A 25573-nucleotide genomic window follows, 5' to 3' on the forward strand; every position below is an offset into this window, starting at 1 on the left:
ATGGAGCGAGAATGAGAGAGGCAGACAATGAGAGACAAGTGCAAGGAGAGGGAGGGAGAGAGTTGAAGAGGAAGTGAAAGGTGCTGACGTGGTTTTCTCTGGGTGATACCATTTACATACTGAGGAACAGCCAGTGAGACTCTGACAGGCTGCAACTTTATAAAGCAGAGCCCAGTGAAGGGAGAGTTTATCAGTGACCAGGCACAGGGACAGGAGCAGACACCATGATTTCAGCCATCCAGCTGATCTGGCCTCTGGCATTCTGCAGCGCAGGTACAAATCTCTCTCCTTCCACCGTGAATATTTTCCTGCTTTCCATTTCCATCCAATTCGACTGACTTGTGATTGAAGGGAAAATGCTGAAAGCAGAGGAATGGTCACTGTCTCTAACAATATCTCATTTGACAGGCTCTTTGTGTGACAGTTCATACTTCATTCTGTTTCTCTATTACCCCTCAGGTATCAGTGGTGACATCACCATGACCCAGTCTCCCCTGGTGTCAGTGAGCCTGGGCCAGACCGCCACCATCACCTGTACAGCCAGTCAGTCTGTTAGCAACTACGTTGCTTGGTACCAGCAGCGAGAAGGACAGAAACCAACTCTCCTGATCTATGAAGCAACAACTCGATTCACAGGAACATCCAAGCGATTCACCGGCATTGGAACTGGCACTCAATTCACCCTGACAATCAGCAATGTACAGAATGAGGATGTCGCTTATTATTACTGTCAGCAAGGTTCCAGCTTCCCCTACACAGTGATTCAGAGCCTGACAAAAACCTCAATACACAGAGACCCACCTCCTGTACTGACACATCCAACAGTTATATAGAATATATAATAATGGACACACCGTCCCACCTCCAGTACTGGCACATCCCACAAATATATAGAGTATATAATAATGGACACACAGCACCACCTCCTGTACTGACACATCCCACAGTTATATATAATATATAATAATGGGAACACAGTCCCACCTCCTGTACTGACATATCTCACAGTTATATATAACATATAATAATGGACACACATTCCAACCTCCTGTACTGACAAATCCCACAGTCATACATAATATATAATAATGGATACACGGTCCCACCTCCTGTACTGACACATCCTAAATTTATATAGAACATATATTAATGGACACACACTCCCACCTCCTATACTGACACATCCCACAGTTAGATATAATATATAAAAATGGACACATGGTACCACCTCCTGTACTGACACATCCCACAGTTATATAGAATACATAATAATGGACACACAGACCCACCTCCTGTACTGACACATCCCACAATAATATATAATATATAATAATGGACACACAGCACCACCTCCTGTACTGACACATCCCACAGTTATATATAATATATAATAATGGGAACACAGTCCCACCTCCTGTACTGACATATCTCACAGTTATATGTAACATATAATAATGGACACACAGTCCAACCTCCTGTACTGATACATCCCACAGTTATATAGAAAATATAATACTGGACACACAGTCCCAACTCTGTACTGACACATCCAACAGTTACATAAAATATATAATAATGGACACATAGTCCCTCCTCCAGTACTGACACATCCCACAGTTATGTATAATATTTAATAATGGACACACAGTCCCACTTCCTGTACTGACACATCCCATACTTTATAGAATATATAATAATGGACACACAGCACCACCTCCTGTACTGACACATCCTAACGTTATATAGAATATATAATAAAGGACACACAGTCCCACCTCCTGTACTGACACATCCCACAGTTATATATAATATATAATAGTGGGAACACGTCCCACCTCCTGTATTGACATATCTCACAGTTATATATAACATGTAATAATGGAGACACAGTCCAACCTCCTGTTCTGACACATCCTAGTTATACAGAATATATAATAATGGACACACAGTCCCACCTCCTGTACTGACACATCCTACAGTTATATATAATATATAATAATGGACACGCGGTCCCACCTCCTGTACTGAAACATCCAAAAGTTATATAGAATATATATTAATGGACACACACTCCCACCTTCTATCCTAACACATCCCACAGTTAGATATAATTTATAACAATGGACACACATTCCCACCTCCTGTTCTGACACATCCCATAGTTATATAGAATATATAATAATGGACACACAGTCCCACCTCCTGTATTGACACATCCCACAGTTATAAAGAATATATAATAATGGACACACAGTCCCACCTCCTGTACCGACACATCCCAAAGTTATATAGAATATATAATAATGGACACACAGTCCCACCTCCTATCCTGACACATCCCACAGTTATACATAATATATAATAATGGACCCAGTCCCACCTCCTGTACTGACACATACCACAGTTATATATAATATATAATAATGGACATACAGTCCCACCTCCTGTAATGACACATCCCACAATTATATAGAATATATAATAATGGACACACAGTCCCACCTCCTGTACTGACACATACCACAGTTATATATAATATATAATAATGGACACAGGGTCCCACCTCCTGTACTGACACATCCCACAGTTATACATAATATATAATACTGGGAACACAGTCCCACCTCCTGTACTGACAAAACTCACAGTTATATATAACATATATTAATGGACACACAGGACAACCTCCTATCCTGACACATCCCACAGTCAGATATAATATATAAAAATGGACACATGGTCACACCTCCTGTACTGACACATCCCACAGTTATATAGCATATATAATGATGGACACACAGTCCCCCCTCCTGTACTGACACATCCCACAATAATATATAAAACATAATAATGGACACACAGCACCACCTCCTTTACTGACACATCCCACAGTTATATATAATATATAATAATGGGAACACAGTCCCACCTCCTGTACAGACATATCTCAAAGCTTTTATAACATATAATAATGGACACACAGTCCAACCTCCTGTACTGATACATCCCACAGTTATATAGAATATATAATAATGGACACATAGTCCCACCTCCTGTACTGACACATCCTACAGTTATATATAATATATAATAATGGGAACACAATCCCATCTCCTGTACTGACATATCTCACAGTTATATATAACATATAATAATAGACACACAGTCCAACCTCCTGTACTGATACATCCCACAGTTATATAGAATATATAATAATGGACACACAGTCCCTCCTCCAGTACTGACACATCTCACAGTTATGTATAATATTTAATAATGGACACACAGTCCAACTTCCTGTACTGACACAACCCATACTTTATAGAATATATAATAATGGACACACAGCCCCACCTCCTGTAATGACACATCCTACTGTTATATAGAATATATAATAATGGAAACACAGTCCCACCCCCTGTACTGACACATCCCACGGTTATATATAATATATAATAATGGGAACACAGTCCCACCTCCTGTACTGACATATCTAACAGTTATATATAACATAATAATGGAAACACAGTCAAAACTCCTGTACTGACACATCCCAGTTATATAGAATATATAATAATGGACACACAGCACCACCTCCTGTACTGACACATCCCACAGTTATATATAATATGTAATAATGGACACGCAGTCCCACCTCCTGTACTGACACATCCTAAAGTTATATAGAATATATATTAATGGACAAACACTCCCACCTCCTATCCTGACACAACCCACAGTGATATAGAATGTATAATAATGGACACACAGTCCCACCTCCTGTACTGACAAACCCCAGTTATATAGAATATATAATAATGGACACACAGTCCCACCTCCTGTACTGACACATCCTACAGATATATACAATATATAATAATGGAAACGTGGTCCCACCTCCTGTACTGACACATCCTAAAGTTATATAGAATATATATTAATGGACACACACTCCCACCTCCTATCCTGACACATCGTACAGTTAGATATAATATATAACAATGGACACATGGTCCCACCTACTGTACTGACACATCCCACAGTTATATAGAATATATAATAATGGAAACACAGTCCAACCTCCTGTATTGACACATCCCACAGTTATATAGAATATATAATAATGGACACACTGTCCCACCTCCTGTAGTGACACATCCCACAGTTATATATAGTATATAATAATGGACACACGGTCCCACCTCCTGTACTGACACATCCTACAGTTATACATAATATATAATAATGGGAACACAGTCCCACCTCCTGCACTGACAAATCTCACAGTTAGATATAACATATATTAATGGACACACAATCCCACCTCTGTACTGACACATCCAACAGTTACAAAAAATATATAATAATGGACACACAGTCCCTCCTCCAGTACTGACACATCCCACAGTTATGTATAATATTTAATAATGGACACACAGTCCCACATCCTGTACTGACACATCCCACAGTAATATATAATGTATAATGGTGTACACACAGCACCACCTCCTGTACTGACACACCCCACAGTTATATAGAATATATAATAATGGACACACACTCCCACCTCCTGTATTGACACATCCCACAGTTATAAAGAATATATAATAATGGAAACACAGTCCCACCTCCTGACCGACACATCCCACAGTTATATACAATATATAATAATGGACACACAGTCCTACCTCCTGTACTGACACATCCCACAGTTATACATAATATATAATAATGGACCCAGTCCCACCTCCTGTACTGACACATCCCACAGTTATATATAATATATAATAATGGACATACAGTCCCACCTCCTGTAATGACACATTCCACAATTATATACAATATATAATAATGGACACCGGGTCCAACCTCCTGCACTGACACATCCCACAGTTATACATAATATATAATACTGCGAACACAGTCCCACCTCCTGTACTGACAAATCTCACAGTTATATATAACATATATTAATGGATACACAGTACCACCTCCTATCCTGACACATCCAACAGTCAGATATAATATATATAAAAATGGACACATGGTCCCACCTCCTGTACTGAAACAGCCCACAGTTATATAGAATATATAATAATGGACACATAGTCCCACCTCCTGTACTGACACATCCCACAATAATATACAATATATAATAATGGACACACAGCACCAACTCCTGTACTGACACATCCCACAGTTATATATAATATATACTAATGGGAACACAGTCCCACCTCCTATACTGACATATCTCACAGTTTTTATACCATATAATAATGGACACACAGTCCAACCTCCTGTACTGATACATCCCACAGTTATATATAATATATAATAATGGGAACAAAGTCCCACCCCCAGTACTGACACATCCCACGGTTATGTATAATATTTAACAATGGACACCCAGTCCCACTTCCTGTACTGACACATCCCATACTTAATAGAATATAGAATAATGGACACACAGACCCACCTTCTGTACTGACACATCCTACTGTTATATAGAATATATAATAATGGACACACAGTCCCACCCCCAGTTCTGACACATCCCACGGTTATATATAATATATAATAATGGGAACATAGTCCCACCTCCTGTACTGACATATCTAACAGTTATATATAACATATAATAATGGACACACAGTCCAACCTCCTGTACTGACACATCCCAGTTATATAGAATATATAATAATGGACACACAGTCCCAACGTCCTGTACTGACACATCCTACAGTTATATATAATATATAACAATGGACACGCAGTCCCACCTCCTGTACTGACACATCCCACAGTAGTATATAATATATAATAATGGACCAAGTCCCACCTCCTGTACTGACACATACCACAGTTATACATAATATATAATAATGGACATACAGTCCCACCTCCTGTAATGACACATCCCATAATTATATAAAATATAAAATAATGGACACACTGTCCCACCTCCTGTACTGACACATACCACAGTTATACATAATATATAATACTGGGAACACAGTCCCACCTCCTGTACTCACATATCTCACAGTTATATATAACATATATTAACGTACACACAGTACCACCTCCTATCCTGACACATCCCACAGTCAGATATAATATATAACAATGGAGACATGGTCCCACCTCCTGTACTGACACATCCCACAGTTATATAGAATATAAAATAATGGACACAAAGTCCCACCTCCTGTACTGACACATCCCACAATAATATATAATACATAATAATGGACACACAGAACCACCTCCTGTACTGACACATCCCACAGTTATATATAATATATAATAATGGGAACACAGTCCCACCTCCTGTACTGACATATCTCACAGTTTTTATAACATATAATAATGGACACACCGTCCAACCTCCTGTACTGATACATCCCACAGTTATATAGAATATATAATAATGGACACACATTCCCATCTCTGTACTGACACATCCAACAGTTACATAAAATATATAATAATGGACACACAGTCCCACCTCCTGTACTGACACATACCACAGTTATATAGAATATATAATAGTGGACACAAAGTCCCACCTCCTGTACTGACACATCCCACAGTAGTATATAATATATAATAATGGACCAAGTCCCACCTCCTGTACTGACACATCCCACAGTTATGTATAATATTTAATATTGGACACACAGTCCCACCTCCTGTACTGACACATCCCACAATAATATATAATATATAATAATGGACACACAGCACCACCTCCTGTACTGACACATCCCACAGTTATATATAATATATAATAATGGGAACACAGTCCCATCTCTTGTACTGACATATCTCACAGTTATATATAACATATAATAATGGACACACAGTCCAACCTCCTGTACTGATAAATCCAACAGTTATATAGAATATATAATAATGGACACACAGTCCCTCCTCCAGTACTGACACGTCCCACAGTTATGTATAATATTTAATGATGCACACACAGTCCCACTTCCTGTACTGACACATCCCATACTTTATAGAATATATAATAATGGACACACAGCCCCACCTCCTGTACTGAAACATCCTACTGTTATATAGAATATATAATAATGGACACAAAGTCCAACCCCCTGTACTGACACATCCCACGGTTATATATAAAATATAATAATGGGAACACAGTCCCGCCTCCTGTACTGACATATCTAACAGTTATATATAACATAATAAGGGAAACACAGTCCAACCTCCCGTACTGACACATCCCAGTTATATAGAATATATAATAATGGACACATAGACCCACCTCCTGTACTGACACATCCTACAGTTATATATAATATATAATAATGCACATGCAGTCCCACCTCCTGTACTGACACATCCTAAAGTTATATAGAATATCTTTTAATGGACAAACACTACCACCTCCTATCCTGAAACATCCCACAGTTATATAGAATATATAATAATGGACACACAGTCCCACCTCCTGTACTGACAAATCCCACAGTTATATATAATATATAATAATAGGAACACGTCCCACCTCCTCTACTGACATATCTCACAGTTATATATAACATATAATAATGGACACACAGTCCAAACTCCTGTACTGACAAATCCCAGTTATATAGAATATATAATAATAGACACACAGTCCCACCTCCTGTACTGACACATCCTACTGTTATATATAATATATAATAATGGAAACGTGGTCCCACCTCCTGTACTGACATATCCTAAAGTTATATAGAATATATATTAATGGACACACACGCCCACCTCCTATCCTGACACATCCCACAGTTAGATATAAAAAATAACAATGGACACATGGTCCCACCTCCTGTACTGACACATCCCACAGCTATAGAGAATATATAATAATGGGGACACAGTCCCACCTCCAGTACTGACACATCCCACAGTTAAATAGAATATATAATAATGGACACACACTCCCACCTCCTGTATTGACACATCCCACAGTTATATAGAATATATAATAATGGACACACTGTCCCACCTCCTGTAGTGACACATCCCACAGTTATATATAATATATAATAATGGACACACGGTCCCACCTCCTGTACTGACACATCCCACAGTTATACATAATATATAATAATGGGACCACAGTCCCACCTCCTGTACTGACAAATCTCACAGTTATATATAGCACATATTAATGGACACACAATCCCACCTCTGTACTGACACATCCAACAGTTACAAAAAATATATAATAATGGACACACAGTCCCACCTCCTGTACCGACACATCCCACAGTTATATAGAATATATAATAATGGACACACAGTCCCACCTCCTGTACTGACACATCCCACAGTTATATATAATATATAATAATGGACACACAGCACCACCTCCTGTACTGACACATCCCACAGTTATATATAATATATAATAATGGGAACACAGTCCCATCTCTTGTACTGACATATCTCACAGTTATATATAACATATAATAATGGACACACAGTCCAACCTCCTGTACTGATAAATCCAACAGTTATATAGAATATATAATAATGGACACACAGTCCCTCCTCCAGTACTGACACGTCCCACAGTTATGTATAATATTTAATGATGGACACACAGTCCCACTTCCTGTACTGACACATCCCATACTTTATAGAATATATAATAATGGACACACAGCCCCACCTCCTGTACTGAAACATCCTACTGTTATATACAGTATATAATAATGGACACAAAGTCCGACCCCCTGTACTGACACATCCCACGGATATATATAAAATATAATAATGGGAACACAGTCCCGCTTCCTGTACTGACATATCTAACAGTTATATATAACATAATAAGGGAAACACAGTCCAACCTCCCGTACTGACACATCCCAGTTATATAGAATATATAATAATGGACACATAGACCCACCTCCTGTACTGACACATCCTACAGTTATATATAATATATAATAATGCACATGCAGTCCCACCTCCTGTACTGACACATCCTAAAGTTATATAGAATATATATTAATGGACAAACACTCCCACCTCCTATCCTGAAACATCCCACAGTTATATAGAATATATAATAATGGACACACAGTCCCACCTCCTGTACTGACAAATCCCACAGTTATATATAATATATAATAATGGGAACACGTCCCACCTCCTCTACTGACATATCTCACAGTTATATATAACATATAATAATGGACACACAGTCCAAACTCCTGTACTGACAAATCCCAGTCATATAGAATATATAATAATGGACACACAGTCCCACCTCCTGTACTGACACATCCTATTGTTATATATAATATATAATAATGGAAACGTGGTCCCACCTCCTGTACTGACACATCCTAAAGTTATATAGAATATATATTAATGGACACACACGCCCACCTCCTATCCTGAAACATCCCACAGTTAGATATAATATATAACAATGGACACATGGTCCCACCTCCTGTACTGACACATCCCACAGCTATAGAGAATATATAATAATGGGGACACAGTCCCACCTCCAGTACTGACACATCCCACAGTTAAATAGAATATATAATAATGGACACACACTCCCACCTCCTGTAATGACACATCCCACAGTTATATAGAATATATAATAATGGACACACTGTCCCACCTCCTGTAGTGACACATCCCACAGTTATATATAATATATAATAATGGACACACGGTTCCACCTCCTGTACTGACACATCCCACAGTTATACATAATATATAATAATGGGAACACAGTCCCACCTCCTGTACTGACAAATCTCACAGTTATATATAGCACATATTAATGGACACACAATCCCACCTCTGTACTGACACATCCAACAGTTACAAAAAATATATAATAATGGACACACAGTCCCACCTCCTGTACCGACACATCCCACAGTTATATAGAATATATAATAATGGACACACAGTCCCACCTCCTGTACTGACACATCCCACAGATATATATAATATATAATAATGGACACACGGTCCCACCTCCTGTACTGACACATCCCACAGTTATACATAATATATAATAATGGACACACAGTCCCAACTCCTGTACTGACACATCCCACAGTTACAAAAAATATATAATAATGGACACACAGTCCCACCTCCTGTACCGACACATCCCACAGTTATATAGAATATATAATAATGGACACACAGTCCCAACTCCTGTACTGACACATCCCACAGTTATATAGAATATAAAATAATGGACACACAGTCCCACCTCCTGTACTGACACATCCCACAATAATATATAATATATAATAATGGACACACAGCATCACCTCCTGTACTGACACATCCCAAAGTTATATATAATATATAATAATGGGAACACAGTCCCACCTCCTGAACTGACATATCTCACAGGTTTTATAACATATAATAATGGACACACAGTCCAAACTCCTGTACTGATACATCCCACATTTACATAGAATATATAATAATGGACACACAGTCCCTCCTCTGTACTGACACATCCAACAGTTACAAAAAATATATAATAATGGACACACAGTCCCTCCTCCAGTACTGACACATCCCACAGTTATATATAATATATAATAATGGGAACACAATCCCATCTCCTGTACTGACATATCTCACAGTTATATATAACATGTAATAATAGACACACAGTCCACCTTCCTGTACTGATACATCCCACAGTTATATAGAATATATAATAATGGACACACAGTCCCTCCTCCAGTACTGACACATCTCACAGTTATGTATAATATTTAATAATGGACACACAGTCCCACTTCCTGTACTGACACATCCCATACTTTATAGAATATATAATAATGGACACACAGCCCCACCTCCTGTACTGACACATCCTACTGTTATATAGAATATATAATAATGGACACACAGTCCCACCCCCTGCACTGACACATCCCACGGTTAAACATAATATATAATAATGGGAACACAGTCCCACCTCCTGTACTGACATATCTAACAGTTATATATAACATAATAATGGAAACACAGCCAAACCTCCTCTACTGACACATCCCAGTTATATAGAATATATAATAATGGACACACAGCACCACCTCCTGTACTGAAACATCCTACAGTTATATATAATATATAATAATGGACACGCAGTCCCACCTCCTGTACTGACACATCCTAAAGTTATATAGAATATATATTAATGGACAAACACTCCCACCTCCTATCCTGACACAACCCACAGTGATATAGAATATATAATAATGGACACACAGTCCCATCTCCTGTACTGACACATCCCACAGTTACATATAATATATAATAATGGGAACACGTCCCACCTCCTGTACTGACATATCTCACAGTTATATATAACACATAATAATGGACACACAGTCCAACCTCCTGTACTGAAAATCCCAGTTATATAGAAAATATAATAATGGACACAAGGTCCCACCTCCTGAACTGACACATCCTACAGTTATATATAATATATAAAAATGGAAACGTGGTCCAACCTCCTGTACTGACACATCCTAAAGTTATATAGAATATATATTAATGGACACACACTCCCACCTCCTATCCTGACACATCCCACAATTAGATATAATATATAACAATGGACACATGGTCCCACCTACTGTACTGACACATCCCACAGTTATATAGAATATATAATAATGGACACACAGTCCCACCTCCTGTATTGACAAATCCCACAGTTATATACAATATATAATAATGGACACACGGTCCCACCTCCTGTACTGACACATCCCACAGTTATACATAATATATAATAATGGGAAGACAGTCCCACCTCCTGTGCTGACAAATCTCACAGTTATATATAACATATATTAATGGACACAAAATACCACCTCCATACTGACACATCCAACAGTTACAAAAAATATATAATAATGGACACATAGTCCCTCCTCCAGTACTGACACATCCCACAGTTATGTATAATATTTAATAATGGACACACAGTCCCACCTCCTGTACTAACACATCCCACAATAATATATAATATATAATGGTGTACACACAGCACCACCTCCTGTACTGACACACCCCACAGTTATATAGAATATATAATAATGGACACACACTCCCACCTCCTGTATTGACACATCCCACAGTTATGAAGAATATATAATAATGGACACACAGTCCCACCTCCTGACCGACATATCCCACAGTTATATAGAATATATACTAATGGACACACAGTCCCACCTCCTGTACTGACACATCCCACAGTTATACATAATATATAATAATGGACCCAGTCCCACCTCCTGTACTGACACATACCACAGTTATATATAATATATAATAATGGACATACAGTCCCATCTCCTGTAATGACACATTCCACAATTATATAGAATATATAATAATGGACACACAGTCCCACCTCCAGTACTGACACATACCACAGTTATATATAATATATAATAATGGACACAGGGTCCCACCTCCTGTACTGACACATCCCACAGTTATACATAATATATAATACTGGGAACACAGTCCCACCTCCTGTACTGACAAATCTCACAGTTATATATAACATATATTAATGGACACACAGTACCACCTCCTATCCTGACACATCCCACAGTCAGATATAATATATAAAAATGGAGACATGGTCCCACCTCCTGTAATGACACATCCCACAGTTATATAGAATATATAATAATGGACACACAGTCCCACCTCCTGTACTGACACAACCCACAATTATATAGAATATAAAATAATGGACACACAGTCCCACCTCCTGTACTGAAACATCCCACAATAATATATAATACATAATAATGGACACACAGCACCACCTCGTGTACTGACACATCCCACAGTTATATATAATATATAATAATGGGAACACAGGCTCACCTCCTGTACTGACATATCTCAAAGTTTTTATAACATATAATAATGGACACACAGTCCAACCTCCTGTACTGATACATCCCACAGTTATATAGAATATATAATAATGGACACACAGTCCCATCTCTGTACTGACACATCCAACAGTTACATAAAATATATAATAATGGACACACAGTCCCTCCTCCAGTACTGACACATCCCACAGTTATGTATAATATTTAATATTGGCCACACAGTCCCACCTCCTGTACTGACACATCCCATAATAATATATAATATATAATAATGGACACACAGCACCACCTCCTGTACTGACACATCCCACAGTTATATATAATATATAATAATGGGAACACAGTCCCATCTCCTGTACTGACATATCTCACAGTTATATATAACATATAATAATGGACACACAGTCCAACCTCCTGTACTGATAAATCCCACAGTTTTACAGAATATATAATAATAGACACACAGTCCCTCCTCCAGTACTGACACATCCCACAGTTATGTATAATATTAAATAATGGACACACAGTCCCACTTCCTGTACTGACACATCCCATACTTTATAGAATATATAATAATGGACACAGAGCCCCACCTCCTGTACTGACACATCCTACTGTTATATAGAATATATAATAATGGACACAAAGTCCCACCCCCTGTACTGACACATCCCACAGTTATATATAATATATAATAATGGGAACACAGTCCCACCTCCTGTACTGACATATCTAACAGTTATATATAACATAATAAGGGAAACACAGTCCAACCTCGCGTACTGACACATCCCAGTTATATCGAATATATAATAATGGACACATAGTCCAACCTCCTGTACTGACACATCCTACAGTTATATATAATATATAATAATGCACACGCAGTCCCACCTCCTGTACTGACACATCCAAAAGTTATATAGAATATATATTAATGGACAAACACTCCCACCTCCTATCCTGAAACATCCCACAGTTATATAGAATATATAATAATTGACACACAGTCCCACCTCCTGGACTGACAAATCCCACAGTTATATATAATATATAATAATGGGAACACGTCCCACCTCCTGTACTGACATAGCTCACAGTTATATATAACGTATAATAATGGACACACAGTCCAAACTCCTGTACTGACACATCCTACTGTTATATATAATATATAATAATGGAAACGTGGTCCCACCTCCTGTACTGACACATCCTAAAGTTATATAGAATATATATTAATGGACACACACTCCCACCACCTATCCTGACACATCCCACAGTTAGATATAATATATAACAATGGACACATGGTCCCACCTCCTGTACTGACACATCCCACAGCTATAGAGAATATATAATAATGGACACACAGTCCCACCTCCTGTACTGACACATCCCACAGTTACATAGAATATATAATAATGGACACACACTCCCACCTCCTGTATTGACACATCCCACAGTTATATAGAATATATAATAATGGACACATTGTCCCACCTCCTGTAGTGACACTTCCCACAGTTATATATAATATATAATGATGGACACACGGTCCCACCGCCTGTACTGACACATCCCACAGTTATACATAATATATAATAATGGGAACACAGTCCCACCTCCTGTACTGACAAATCTCACTGTTATATATAGCATATATTAATGGACACACAATCCCGCCTCTGTACTGACAAATCCAACAGTTACAAAAAATATATAATAATGGACACACAGTGCCACCTCCTGTACTGACACATCCCACAGTTATATAGAATATATAATAATGGACACAAAGTCCCACCTCCTGTACTGACACATCCCACAGTTATATATAATATATAATAATGGACCCAGTCCCACCTCTTGTACTGACACATACCACAGTTATATATAATATATAATAATGGACATACAGTCCCACCTCCAGTAATGACACATCCCACAATTATATAGAATATATAACAATGGACACACTGTCCCACCTCCTGTACTGACACATACCACAGTTATATATAATATATAATAATGGACACCAGGTCCCACCTCCTGTACTGGCACATCCCACAGTTATACATAATATATAATACTGGGAACACAGTCCCACCTCCAGTACTGACACATCTCACAGTTATATAGAATATATAATAATGGAGACACAGTCCCAACTCCTGTACTGACACATCCCACAGTTATATAGAATATAAAATAATGGACACACAGTCCCACCTCCTGTACTGACACATCCCACAATAATATATAATATATAATAATGGACACACAGCACCACCTCCTGTACTGACACATCCCACAGTTATATATAATAGATAATAATGGGAACACAGTCCCACCTCCTGAACTGACATATCTCACAGGTTTTATAACATATAATAATGGACACACAGTCCAACCTCCTGTACTGATACATCCCACAGTTATATAGAATATATAATAATGGACACACAGTCCCACCTCTGTACTGACACATCCAACAGTTACAAAAAATATATAATAATGGACACACAGTCCCTCCTCCAGTACTGACACATCCCACAGTTATGTATAATATTTAATAATGGACACACAGTCCAACCTCCTGTACTGACACATCCCACAATAATATATAATATATAATAATGGACACACAGCACCACCTCCTGTACTGACACATCCCACAATTATATATAATATATAACAATGGGAACACAATCCCATCTCCTGTACTGACATATCTCACAGTTATATATAACATGTAATAATAGACACACAGTACAAACTCCTGTACTGATACATCCCACAGTTATATAGAATATATAATAATGGACACACAGTCCCTCCTCCAGTACTGACACATCTCACAGTTATGTATAATATTTAATAATGGACACACAGTCCCACTTCCTGTACTGACACATCCCATACTTTATAGAATATATAATAATGGACACACAGCCCCACCTCCTGTACTGACACATCATAATGTTATATAGAATATATAATAATGGACACACATTCCCACCCCCTGCATTGACACATCCCACAGTTATATATAATATATAATAATGGGAACACAGTCCCACCTCCTGTACTGACATACCTAACAGTTATATATAACATAATAATGGAAACACAGTCAAACCTCCTGTACTGACACATCCCAGTTATATAGAATATATAATAATGGACACACAGCACCAACTCCTGTACTGACACAACCTACAGTAATATATAATATATAATAATGTACACGCAGACCCACCTCCTGTACTGACACATCCTAAAGTTATATAGAATATATATTAATGGACAAACACTCCCACCTCCTATCCTGACACAACCCACAGTGATATAGAATACATAATAATGGACACAGTGTCCCACCTCCTGTACTGGCACATCCCACAGTTATATATAATATATAATAATGGTAACACGTCCCACCTCCTGTACTGACATATCTCACAGTTATATATAACATATAATAACGGACACACAGTCCCACCTCCTGTACTGACACATCCTATAGTTATATATAATATATAATAATGGAAACGTGGTCCCACCTCCTGTACTGACACATCCTAAAGTTATATAGAATATATATTAATGGACACACACTCCCACCTCCTATCCTGACACATCCCACAGTTAGGAATAATATATAACAATGGACACATGGTCCCACCTACTGTACTGACACAGCCCACAGTTAAATAGAATATATAATAATGGACACACAGTCCCACCTTCTGTATTGACACATCCCATAGTTATATAGAATATATAATAATGGACACAATGTCCCACCTCCTGTAGTGACACATCCCACAGTTATATATAATATATAATAATGGACACACGGTCCCACCTCCTGTACTGACACATCCCACAGTTATACATAATATATAATAATGGGAACACAGTCCCACCTCCTGTACTGACAAATCTCACAGTTATATATAATATATATTAATGGACACAAAATCCCACCTCTGTACTGACACATCCAACAGTTACAAAAAATATATAATAATGGACACACAGTCCCACCTCCTGACCGACACATCCCACAGTTTTATAGAATATATAATAATGGACACACAGTCCCACCTCCTGTACTGACACATACAACAGTTATACATAATATATACTAACGGACCCAGTCCCACCTCCTGTACTGACACATACCACAGTTATATAGTATATATAATAAAGGACACACAGTCCCACCTCCTGACCGACACATCCCACAGTTTTATAGAATATATAATAATGGACACACAGTCCCACCTCCTGTACTGACACATACAACAGTTATACATAATATATACTAACGGACCCAGTCCCACCTCCTGTACTGACACATACCACAGTTATATAGTATATATAATAAAGGACACACAGTCCCACCTCCTGTACTGACACATACCACAGTTATGTAGAATATATAATAATGGACACAAAGTCCCACCTCCTGTACTGACACATACCACAGTTATATATAATATATAATAATGGACACCGGGTCCCACCTCCTGTACTGTCACATCCCACAGTTATACATAATATATAATACTGGGAACACAGTCCCACCTCCGGTACTGATAAATCTAACAGTTATATATAACATATATTAATGGACACACAGTACAACCTCCAATCCTGACACATCCCACAGTCAGATATAATATATAAAAATGGACACATGGTCCCACCTCTTGTACTGACACATCCTAAAGTTATATAGAATATATATTAATGGACACACACTCCCACCTCCTTTCCTGACACATCCCACAGTTAGATATAATATATAACAATGGACACACAGTCCCACCTCCTATACTGTCACATCCCACAGTTATATAGAATATATAATAATGGACACAAAGTCCCACCTCCTGTATTGACACATCCCACAGTTATATAGAATATATAATAATGGACACACTGTCCCACCTCCTGTAGTGACACATCCCACCGTTATATATAATATATAATAATGGACACACGGTCCCACCTCCTGTACTGACAAATCCCACAGTTATATATAGCATATATTAATGGACACACAATCCCACCTCTGTACTGACACATCCAACAGCTACAAAAAGTATATAATAATGGACACAGAGTCCCTCCTCCAGTACTGACACATCCCACAGTTATGTATAATATTTAATAATGGACACACAGTCCCACCTCCGGTACTGACACATCCCACAATAATATATAATATATAATAGTGTACACAAAGCACCACCTCCTGTACTGACACACCCAACAGTTATATAGAATATATAATAATGGACACACACTCCCACCTCCTGTATAGACACATCCCACAGTTAAAAAGAATATATAATAATGGACACACAGTCCCACCTCCTGTACCGACACATCCCACAGTTATATAGAATATATAATAATGGACACACACTCCCACCTCCTATCCTGACACATCCCACAGTTAGATATAATATATAACAATGGACACAGGGTCCCACCTCCTCTACTGACACATCCCACAGCTATATAGAATATATAATAATGGACACACAGTCCCACCTCCTGTACTGGCACATCCCACAGTTATATAGAAAATATAATAATGGACCCAGTCCCACCTCCTGTACTGACACATCCCACAGTTACATATAATATATAATAATGGACATACAGTCCCACCTCCTGTAATGACACATCCCACAATTATATAGAATATATAATAATGGACACACTGTCAAACCTCCTGTACTGACACATACCACAGTTATACATAATATATAATAATGGACACACGGTCCCACCTCCTGTACTGACACATCCCACAGTTATACATAATATATAATAATGGGAACACAGTCCCACCTCCTGTACTGACATATCGCACAGTTATATATAACATATATTAATGGACACAGAGCCCCACCTCTTTACTGTCACATCCAACAGTTACATAAAATATATAATAATGGACACACACTCCCACCTCCTGTACTGACACATCCCACAGATGATAAAGAATATATAATAATGGACACACAGTCCCACCTCCTATACCGACACATCCCACAGATATATAGAATTTATAATAATAGACACACAGTCCAACCTCCTGTACTGACACATCCCACAGTTATACATGATATATAATAATGGACCCAGTCCCACCTCCTGTACTGACACATACCACAGTTATAAATAATATATAATAATGCACATACAGTCCCACCTGCTGTAATGACACATCCCACAATTATATAGAATATATAATAATGGACACAATGTCCCACCTCCTGTACTGACACATACCACAGTTATTTATAATATATAATAATGGACACACACTCCCACCTCCTGTACTGACACATCCCACAGATGCAGAGAATATATAATAATGGAGACACAGTCCCACCTACTGTACTGACACATCCCACCGTTATATAGAATATATAATAATGGACACACAGTCCCACCTCCTGTATTGACACATCCCACAGTTATATATAATATATAATAATGGACACACGGTCCCACCTCCTGTACTGACACATCCCACAGTTATACATAATATATAATAATGGGAACACAGTCCTACCTCCTGTACTGACAAATCTCACAGTTATATATAACATATATTAATGGATACACAGTCCCACCTCCTATCCTGACATATCCCACAGTTAGATATAATATATAACAATGGACACAGGGTCCCACCTCCTCTACTGACACATCCCACAGCTATATAGAATATTTAATAATGGACACACAGTCCCACCTCCTGTACTGACACATACCACAGTTATATAGAATATATAATAATGGACACAAAGTCCCACCTCCTGTACTGACACATACCACAGTTATATATAATATATAATAATGGACACCGGGTCCCACCTCCTGTACTGACACATCCCACAGTTATACATAATATATAATACTGGGAACACAGTCCCACCTCCGGGACTGACAAAGCTCACAGTTATATATAACATATATTAATGGACAGACAGTCCCACCTCCTATCCTGACACATCCCACATTTAGATATAATATATAAAAATGGACACATGGTCCCACATCCTGTACTGACACATCCCACAGTTATAGAGAATATATAATGATGGGAACACAGTCCCACCTCCTGTACTGACATATCTCAAAGCTATATATAACATATAATAATGGACACACAGTCCAACCTCCTGTACTGATACATCCCACAGTTATATAGAATATATAATATTGGACCCAGTCCCACCTCCTGTACTGACACATCCCACAGTATTATATAATATATAATAATGGACATACAGTCCCACCTCCTGTAATGACACATCCCACAATTATATAGAATATATAATATTGGACCCACTGTCCCACCTCCTGTACTGACACATCCCACAGTTATATATAATATATAATAATGGACATACAGTCCCACCTCCTGTACCGACACATCCCACAGTTATATAGAATATATAATAATGGACACACAGTCCCACCTCTCTACTGACACATCCTACTGTTATATAGAATATATAATAATGGACACACATTCCCACCCCCTGTACTGACACATCCCACAGTTACATATAATATATAATAATGGACACACAGCTCCACCTCCTGTACTGACACATCCCACAGTTATATATAATATATAATAATGGACACACTGTCCCACCTCCTGTAGTGACACATCCCACAATAATATATAATATATAATAATGGACACACAGCACCACCTCCTGTACTCACACATCCCACAGTTATATATAATATATAATAATGGGAACACAGTCCCACCTCCTGTACTGACATATCTCAAAGCTATATATAACATATAATAATGGACACACAGTCCAACCTCCTGTACTGATACATCCCACAGTTATATAGAATATATAATAATGGACACACAGTCCCACCTCTCTACTGACACATCCTACTGTTATATAGAATATATAATAATGGACACACATTCCCACCCCCTGTACTGACACATCCCACAGTTACATATAATATATAATAATGGACACACAGCTCCACCTCCTGTACTGACACATCCCACAGTTATATATAATATATAATAATAGACACGCGGTCCCACCTACTGTACTCACACATCCCACAGTTATATATAATATATAATAATGGGAACACAGTCCCACTCCTGTACTGACATATCTCAAAGCTATATATAACATATAATAATGGACACACAGTCCAAGCTCCTGTACTGACACATCCCACAGTTATATAGAATATATATTAATGGACAAACACTCCCGCCTCCTATCCTGACACATCCCACAGTTAGATATAATATATAACAATGGACACACGGTCCCACCTCCTGTACTGACACATCCCACAGTTATATAGAATATATAATAATGGACACAGAGTCCCACCTCCTGTACTGACACATCCCAAAGTTATATAGAATATATAATTATGGACACACACTCCCACCTCCTGTATTGACACATCCCACAGTTATAATGAATATATAACAATGGAAACTCAGTCCCACCTCCTGTACCGACACATTCCACAGTTATATAGAATATATAATAATGGACACACAATCCCACCTCCTGTACTGACACATCCCACAGTTATATATAATATATAATAATGGACCCAGTCCCACCTCCTGTACTGACACATACCACAGTTATATATAATATATAATAATGGACACACTGTCCCACCTCCTGTAGTGACACATCCCACAATAATATATAATATATAATAATGGACACACAGCACCAACTCCTGTACTCACACATCCCACAGTTATATATAATACATAATAATGGGAACACAGTCCCACCTCCTGTATTGACATATCTCAAAGCTATATATAACATATAATAATGGACACACAGTTCTACCTCCTGTACTGATACATCCCACAGTTATATAGAATATATAATAATGGACACACAGTCCCACCTCTCTACTGACACATCCTACTGTTATATAGAATATATAATAATGGACACACAGCACCACCTCCTGTACTGACACATCCCACAGTTATATATAATATATAATGGGAACACAGTCCCATCTCCTGTACTGACATATCTCACAGTTATACATAACATATAATAATGGACACACAGTCCCTCCTCCTGTACTGACAACTCCTACAGTTATATATAATATGTAATACTGGACACGCAGTCCCACCTCCTGTACTGACACATCCTAAAGTTATATAGAATATATATTAATGGACAAACACTGCCACCTCCTATCCTGACACATCCCACAGTAAGATATAATATATAACAATGGACACATGGCCCCACCTCCTGTACTGACACATCCCACAGCTATATAGAATATATAATAATGGACACACAGTCTCACCTCCTGTATTGACACATCCCACAGTTATATAGAATATATAATAATGGACACACAGTCACACCTCCTGTACTGACACATCCCAAAGTTATATAGAATATATGATAATGGGCACACAGTTCCACCTCCGGTACCGAAACATCCCACAGTTATATAGAATATATAATAATGGACACACAGTCCAACCTCCTGTGCTGACACATCCCACAGTTATGCATAATATATGATAATTGACCCAGTCCCAGCTCCTGTACTGACACATCCCACAGTTATATAGAATATATAATATCGGACATACAGTCCCACCTCCTGTAATGACACATCCCACAATTATATAGAATATATAATAATGGACACACTGTCCCACCTCCTGTACTGAAACATCCCACAGTTATATAGAATATATGATAATGGACACTCAGTCCCACCTACGGTACCGACACATCCCAAAGTTATATAGAATATATAATAATGGACAAACAGTCCCACCTCCTGTACTGACACATCCCACAGTTATACATAATATATAATAATGGACCCAGTCCCACCTCCTGTACTGACACATCCCACAGTAATATATAATATATAATAATGGACATACAGTCCCACCTCCTGTAATGACACATCCCACAATTATATAGAATATATAATATTGGACCCACTGTCCCACCTCCTGTACTGACACATCCCACAGTTATATATAATATATAATAATGGACATACAGTCCCACCTCCTGTACCGACACATCCCACAGTTATATAGAATATATAATAATGGACACACAGTCCCACCTCCTGTACTGACACATCCGAAAGTTATACATAATATATAATAATGGACCCAGTCCCACGACCTCTGCTGACACATACCACAGTTATATAAAATATATAATAATGGACATACAGTCCCACTTCCTGTAATGACACATCCCACAATTATATAGAACATATAATAATGGACACACTGTCCCACCTCCTGTACTGACACATACCACAGTTATATATAATATATAATAATGGACACAGGGTTCCACCTCCTGTACTGACACATCCCAAAGCTGTAGAGAATATATAATAATGTACACACAGTCCCACCTCCTGTACTGACACATCCCACAGTTATATAGAATATATAATAATGGACACACAGTCCCACCTCCTGTATTGACACATCCCACAGTTATATAGAATATATAATAATGGACACACTGTCCCACCTCCTGTAGTGACACATCCCACAGTTACATATAATATATAATAATGGACACACGGTCCCACCTCCTGTACTGACACATCCCACAGTTAATCATAATATATAATAATGGGAACACAGTCCCACCTCCTGTACTGACAAATCTCACAGTTATATATAACATATATTAATGGACACACAGTCCCACCTCCTATCCTGACACATCCCACATTTAGATATAATATATAAAAATGGACACATGGTCCCACCTCCTGTACTGACACATCCCACAGTTATATAAAATATATAATAATGGACACACACTCCCACCTCCTGTACTGACGCATCCCACAGTTATATAGAATATAAAATAATGGACACAGTCCCACCTCCTGTACTGACACATCCCACAATAATATATAATATATAATAATGGACACAAAGCACCACCTCCTGTACTGACAAATCCCACAGTTATATAAAATATGTAATTATGGGAACACAGTCCCTCCTCCTGTACTGACATATCTCATAGTTTTCATAACATATAATAATGGACACACAGTCCAACCTCCTGTACTGAAACATCCCACAGTTATATTGAATATATAATAATGGACACACAGTCCCACCTCTGTACTGACACATCCAACAGTTACATAAAATATATAATAATGGACACACAGTCCCTGTTCCAGTACTGACACATCCCACAGTTACGTATAATATTTAATAATGGACACACAGACCCACCTCCTGTACTGACACATCAAAAAATAATATATAATATATAATAATGGACACACAGCACCACCTCCTGTACTGACACATCCCACAGTTATATATAATATATAATAATGGACACACAGTCCAACCTCCTGTACTGATACATCCCACAAGAATATATACTATATAATAAAGGACACACAGTAGCACCTCCTGTACTCACACATCCCACAGTTATATATAATATATAATAATGCGTACACAGTCCCACCTCCTGTACTGACATATCTCACAGTTATATATAACATATAATAATGGACACACAGTCCAACCTCCTGCACTGATACATCCCACAGTTATATAGAATATATAATAATGGACACACAGTCCCACCTCTGTAGTGACACATCGAACAGTTACATAAAATATATAATAATGGACACATAGTGCATCCTCCAGTACTGACACATCCCACAGTTATGTATAATATTTAATAATGGACACACAGTCCCACTTCGTGTACTGACACATCCCATACTTTACAGAATATATAATAATGGACACACAGCACAACATCCTGCACTGACACATCCTACTGTTATATAGAATATATAATAATGGACACACAATCCCACCTCCTGTACTGACACATCCCACAGTTATATATAATATATAATAATAGGAACACGTCCCACCTCCTGTACTGACATATCTCACAGTTATATATAACATATAATAATGGACACACAGTCCAACCTCCTGTACTGACAAATCCCACAGTTATATAGAATATATAATAATGGACACACAGTCCCACCTCCTGTACTGACAAATCCTACAGTTATATATAATATATAATAATGGACACACGGTCCCACCTCCTGTACTGACACATCCAACAGTTATACATAATATATAATAATGGGAACACAGTCCCACCTCCTATCCTGACACATCCCACATTTAGATATAATATATAAAAATGGACACATGGTCCCACATCCTGTACTGACACATCCCACAGTTATATAGAATATTTTATAATGGACACACAGTCCCACCTCCTGTACTGACACAACCCACAGTTACATAGAATATAAAATAATGGACATACAGTCCCACCTCCTGTACTGACACATCCCACAGTTATATATAACATATAATAATGGACACACAGTCCAACCTCCAGTACTGATACATCCCACAGTTATATAGAATATATAATAATGGACACACAGTCCCACCTCTGTACAGACACATCCAACAGTTACATAAACTATATAACAATGGACACACAGTCCCT

At 38.0% G+C, this 25573-nt stretch overlaps 1 pseudogene; it reads left to right on the forward strand.

The window, feature by feature from the left end:
* Positions 1–224: 224 nt before the first annotated feature.
* Positions 225–25573, forward strand: part of LOC121289309 — an 87452-nt pseudogene continuing 62103 nt past the window's right edge.

Source organism: Carcharodon carcharias, chromosome 16 (assembly GCF_017639515.1).
Source record: "Carcharodon carcharias isolate sCarCar2 chromosome 16, sCarCar2.pri, whole genome shotgun sequence".
Taxonomy (NCBI): domain Eukaryota; kingdom Metazoa; phylum Chordata; class Chondrichthyes; order Lamniformes; family Lamnidae; genus Carcharodon; species Carcharodon carcharias.